This window comes from Oncorhynchus clarkii, chromosome 9, assembly GCF_045791955.1.
Source record: "Oncorhynchus clarkii lewisi isolate Uvic-CL-2024 chromosome 9, UVic_Ocla_1.0, whole genome shotgun sequence".
NCBI classification, from domain to species: domain Eukaryota; kingdom Metazoa; phylum Chordata; class Actinopteri; order Salmoniformes; family Salmonidae; genus Oncorhynchus; species Oncorhynchus clarkii.
Genome location: NC_092155.1, coordinates 26,368,171 through 26,374,508, shown reverse-complemented (window position 1 = coordinate 26,374,508; position 6,338 = coordinate 26,368,171).

Sequence of the window (6,338 nt, the reverse complement as noted above, 5' to 3'; positions counted from 1 at the left end):
CTACAACAAATCAAAGTATTCCCAATAGGATCGTTAGACCTAGGCCTACGGATAATCCACATCACGTGCCATACGTTTTTTCTTAATTTCGTAAATAAATGATCATATTTTTTTTTTTTTTTAAGTTTGTCGGTTTAATCTCATAGCAAAATATCCTCTCTTCAATTGGTGTTGAAAACTTTAGCAACAGCATTCAGTGTTTTTTTGGCTACCTGTCCACATTGCTCTCTCCGCCTCTTCCTAGTATTTTCACTCCACCCCTTTTCAATTTCCACCTGTGCAACAATTGCCTAGCCACCTGCCTACACATAAAATAATTGTTATTTCACAAAAATATATTACACATAATGCGGTGCAAGCGCACAATAATTCAAATTATATGGGCATTAGTAATCATACATTGTCATATCATGTATGTGGTATAATATTTTCTACTTGTTTGACCAAAATTTTCATCTGATTCAACTTCCCTTTTATGTCTGTTTTCACATTATTATATGTCTTGTTTGGTTTATGCCGAAATGCGCCAGTAGCAATGAGTTTCTTTCACTCTCTTAACCATACCTGTCTGCTCCTGCATAACCAGTCTGACTAGATGTATGCCTCTCGCATGACCTCTGATTTGAATGTAAACCCAGACAGCAACACAGTGGAGTTCCCTCTCCTTGCACCTTGTACTTCCTGGTACTGGTGGTACAGTACCTCCCAGTCACCTCGCTCCCTCTCGCTATACACAACACACTAGAAAGGGCAAAGAGATCCATTCAAAAGACCTTTCAAATGGGAGTGCTAGTCAAGGAAGCCATTTCCATTTCAAAAACAGTGTAAACGGGTTTTATTTCATACCAATAACATATGGATATTGGCGAAGGTATGTATTCAAATCAAAGTTTATTTGTCACGTGCCCCGAATACAGTGAAATGCTTACTTACAGGCTCTAACCAATAGTGCAAAAAAGGTTTTAGGTGAACAATAGGTAAGTAAAGAAATAAAACAACAGTAAAAAAAACAGGCTATATACAGTGGCGAGGCTATAATGTAGCGGGGCTACATACAGTCAGTCAGGCTGATTGAGGTAGTATGTACATGTAGATATTTGGTCACCTACAAACAAGCAAGATTTCTGGCTCTCATAGACCTGTAACTTCTTCTTTAAGAGGCTCCTCTGTCCTCCACTCGTTACCTGTATTAATGGCACCTGTTTAAACTTGTTATCAGTATAAAAGACACCTGTCCACAACCTCAAACAGTCACACTCCAAACTCCACTATGGCCAAGACCAAAGAGCTGTCAAAGGACACCAGAAACAAAATTGTAGACCTGCACCAGGCTGGGATGACTGAATCTGCAATAGGTAAGCAGCTTGGTTTGAAGAAATCAACTGTGGGAGCAATTATTAGGAAATGGAAGACATACAAGACCACTGATAATCTCCCTCGATCTAGGGCTCCACGCAAGATCTCACCCGTGTGGTCAAAATGATCACAAGAACGGTGAGCAAAAATTCCAGAACCACACGGGGGGACCTAGTGAATGACCTGCAGAGAGCTGGGACCAAAGTAACAAAGCCTACCATCAGTAACACACTACGCCGCCAGGGACTCAAATCCTGCAGTGCCAGACGTGTACTGGCTTAAGCAGGGGGACATGTCCAGGCCCGTCTGAAGTTTGCTAGAGAGCATTTGGATGATCCAGAAGAAGATTGGGAGAATGTCATATGGTCAGATGAAACCAAAATATAACTTTTTGGTAAAAACTCAACTCGTCGTGTTTGGAGGACAAAGAATGCTGAGTTGCATCCAAAGAACACCATACCTACTGTGAAGCATGGGGGTGGAAACATAATGCGTTGGGGCTGTTTTTCTGCAAAGGGACCAGGATGACTGATCTGTGTAAAGGAAAGAATGAATGGGGCCATGTATCGTGAGATTTTGAGTGAAAACCTCCTTCCATCAGCAAGGGCATTGAAGATGAAACGTGGCTGGGTCTTTCAGCATGACAATGATCCCAAACACACCGCCCGGGCAACGAAGGAGTGGCTTCGTAAGAAGCATTTCAAGGTTCTGGAGTGGCCTAGCCAGTCTCCAGATCTCAACCCCATAGAAAATCTTTGGAGGGAGTTGAAAGTCCGTGTTGCCCAGCAACAGCCCCAAAACATCACTGCTCTAGAGGAGATCTGCATGGAGGAATGGGCCAAAATACCAGCAACAGTGTGTGAAAACCTTGTGAAAACTTCCAAAAAACGTTTGACCTCTGTCATTGCCAACAAAGGGTATATAACAATGTATTGAGATAAACTTTTGTTATTGACCAAGTACTTATTTTCCACCATAATTTGCAAATAAATTCATTAAAAATCCTACAATGTGATTTTATGGATTTTTTTTCTAATTTTGTCTGTCATAGTTGAAGTGTACCCATGATGAAAATTACAGGCCTCTCTCATCTTTTTAAGTGGAAGAACTTGCACAATTGGTGGCTGACTAAATACTTTTTTGCCCCACTGTACATGAATGTATAGTTAAAGTGACTATGTATATATGATAAACAGAGAATAGCAGCAGCGTAAAAAAAATAGGGGTGGGGGGGCACACAATGCAAATAGTCCGGGTAGCCATTGGATTACCTGTTCAGGAGTATTATGGCTTGGGGGTAAAAACTGTTGAGAAGCCTTTTTGTCCTAGACTTGGCACTCCGGTACCGCTTGTCATGCGGTAGTAGACAGAACAGTCTATGACTGAGGTGGCTGGGGTCTTTGACAATTTTTAGGGCCTTCCTCTGACACCGCCTGGTGTAGAGGTCCTGAATGGCAGGCAGCTTAGCCCCAATGATGTACTGGGCCGTACGCAGTACCATCTGTAGTGCCTTGCGGTCAGAGGCCCAGCAATTGCCGTACCAGGCAGTGATGCAACCAGTCAGGAGGCTCTCGATGTTGCAGCTGTAGAACCTTTTGAGGATCTCAGGACCCATGACAAATCTTTTTAGTTTCCTGAGGGGGAATAGGCTTTGTCGTGCCCTCTTCACCACTGTCTTGGTGTGTTTGGACCATTCTAGTTTGTTGTTGATGTGGACACCAAATAACTTGAAGCTCTCAACCTGCTCCACTACAGCCCCGTCGATGAGAATGGGGGCGTGCTCGGTCCTCCTTTTCCTGTTGTCCACAATCATCTCCTTAGTCTTGGTTATGTTGAGGGATAGGTTGTTATTCTGGCACCACCCGGCCAGGTCTCCTCCTCCCTATAGGCTGTCTCGTCGTTGTCGGTGAACAGTCCTACCACTGTTGTGTCGTCTGCAAACTTAATGATGGTGTTGGAGTCGTGCCTGGCCGTGCAGTCGTGGGTGAACAGGGAGTACAGGAGGGGACTGAGCACGCAACCTTGGGGAGCTCCAGTATTGAGGATCAGCGTGGCAGATGTGTTGCCTCAACACCAGGGGGCGGCCCGTCAGGAAGTCCAGGATCGAGTTGCAGAGGGAGGTGTTTAGTCCCAGGATCCTTAGCTTAGTGATGAGCTTTGAGGGTACTATGGTGTTGAACGCTGAGCTGTAGTCAATGAATAGCATTCTCACATAAGTGTTCCTTTTGTCCAGGTGGGAAAGGGCAGTGTGGAGTGCAATAGAGATTGCATCATCTCTGGATCTGTTTGGGCGGTATGCAAATTGGAGTGGGTCTAAGGTTTCTGGGATAATGGTGTTGATGTAAGCCATTACCAACCTTTCAAAGCACTTAATGGCTACGGACGTGAGTGCTACGGGCCTGTAGTCATTTAGGTAGGTTGTCTTTGTGTTCTTGGGCACAGGGACTATGGTGGTCTGCTTGAAACATGTTGGTATTACAGACTCAATCAGGGACATGTTGAAAATATCAGTGAAGACACCTGCCAGTTGGTCAGCACATGCCCGGAGCACACGTCCTGGTAATCTGTCTGGCCTGCAGCCTTGTATATGTTGACCTGTTTAAAGGTCTTACTCACGTCGGCTACGGGGGGAGCGTCCGGAACAGCTGATGCTCTCATGCATGCCTCAGTGTTACTTTCCTCAAAGCGATCATAGAAGTGGTTTAGCTCGTCTGGTAGGCTCGTGTCACTGGGCATCTCGCGGCTGTGCTTCCCTTTGTAGTCTGTACTAGTTTGCAAGCCCTGCCACCTAAGACGAACGTCGGAGGCGGTGTAGTGTGATTCAATCTTAGCCCTGTATTGACGCCTGTTTGATGGTTCGTCACAGGGCATAGCAGGATTTCTTGTAAGCTTAGGATATTTACTCATTTAAAATGAATTGTTATGGTGAAAATAAATAATTGCAATATCAGATTTTGAGTCATTTGTTTTGTAGGAGTAATACATTGCTAATGTACTATTAATTCAACAAGTGGATTGAGAAAGATAATGACCCAATAATAGTGTACCAAGTTGCGATGGGATATTTTGTTTATGAATCTAGAGGATGAGTATGTGGAAGTGTTGTAGTACTCGAGACCGAGACAGTCCAGCCAAGAGTAAAAAAAAAACGTATAATTATCAGGCTCTGTTCAGTCAATGCATAAAACCAACCTTTATTTTGACAGGTAGTCCTGCTGAGACCATGGTCTCTTTCACAAAGGAATCCTGTATCAGACATACACATCAATACATATCAATACACAATATGTAAAACACAATCATATAAAACAAACACATTTTTAAGTTAAAGGGTCCTCTATCAGCCTTCTGAATTGCCATAAGAGGCATTTACCTAAATCAGTGGAGATCGATGGGATCTCCAGAATTAGGCATCCCTAATGCTCTTAGACCAACGTCCGGTAGCTTGTACATCTGTGGACCTTTATGCAAGAGGGCTTTATAAACAAAAAACAATGATCTACAAGACTTCAAAGAGGGCCAGCCTACATTCTGATACAGAAAGCAATGACGTGTACTGAACTTTTTGCCCATAAGAAAGCATAGGCCTAGGCAAAATAGAAAAAGGTTATAACCCAGATTAGTCATTGGTGTGAGAGCACACTTGTGTTGTTTTTTTGCATGCTGATTTCACATCTTTTCCAAAGCACACTACATGGCCAAAAGTATGTGGAAACCTGCTCGTCAAACATCTCATTGCAAAATCAAGGGCATTAATATGGAGTTGGTTCCCCCTTTGCTGCTACAACAGCCTCCACTCTTCTGGGAAGGCTTTCCACTAGATGTTGGAACATTGCTGCGGGGACTTGCTGCCATTCAGCGACAAGAGCATTAGTGAGGTCGAACACTGATGTTGGGCGATTAGGCCTGGCTCGCAGCTGGCGATCCAATTCGTCCCAAAGATGTTCGATGGGGTTGAGGTCAAGGCTCTGTGCAGGCCAGTCAAGTTCTTCCACACCAATCTCGACAAACCATTTCTGTATGGACCTTGCTTTGAACATTGTCATGCTGAAACAGGAAAGGGCCTTCCCCAAACTGTTGCCACAAAGTTGGAAGCACCGAATCGTCTAGAATGTCATTGTATCTAGTAGCGTTAAGATTTCCCTTCACTGGAACTAAGGGGCCTAGCCCGAACCATGAAAAACAGCCCCAGAATATTATTCCTCCTCCACCTAACTTTGCAGTTAGCACTATGCATTGCAGCATTCTTCTGGTATCCGCCAAACCCAGATTCATCCGTCGTGACTAATCACTAAAGACAACCTGCTCCAGAGCTTTACACCACTCCAGCCAACGCTTGACATTGGGCGTGGTGATCTTAGGCTTGTGTGTGGCTGCTTGGCCATGCAAACCCATTTCATGAAGCTCCCAACGAACAGTTAGTTATTGTGCTGACGTTGCTTCCAGATGCCGTTTGGAACTCAGTAGTGAGTGTTGCAGCGGAGGACATATGATTTTTACGCGTTACGCGCTTCGGCACTCGCCGGTCCCGTTCTGTGAGCTTGTGTGGCCTACCACTTTGCAGCTGAGCCATTGTTGTTCCTAGAAATTTCCACTTCACAATAACAGCACTTACAGTTGACCGGGGCAGTTCTGCTGGGCAGAAATTTGACAAACTGACTTGTTGGAAAGGTGGCATTCTATGACGGTGCCACGTTGAGTGTCACTGAGCTATTCGCTATGGGCCATTCTACTGACAATGTTTGTCTGTGGCTGTGTGCTCGATTTTATACACCTGTCAGCAACGGGTGTGACTGAAATAGCTGAATACACACATTTAAGGGCTGTCCACAAACTTTTGACCATGTAGTGTATGTCCAATTGAATGGTGCTGGACAGCAGAACCCTGACTTGATTAAAACATATATATAATAATAAGAAACAGTATCGTTCAATATGTTGAGATTAAATATACAACACCACCCTCTGCTGCCTCTTTTTCG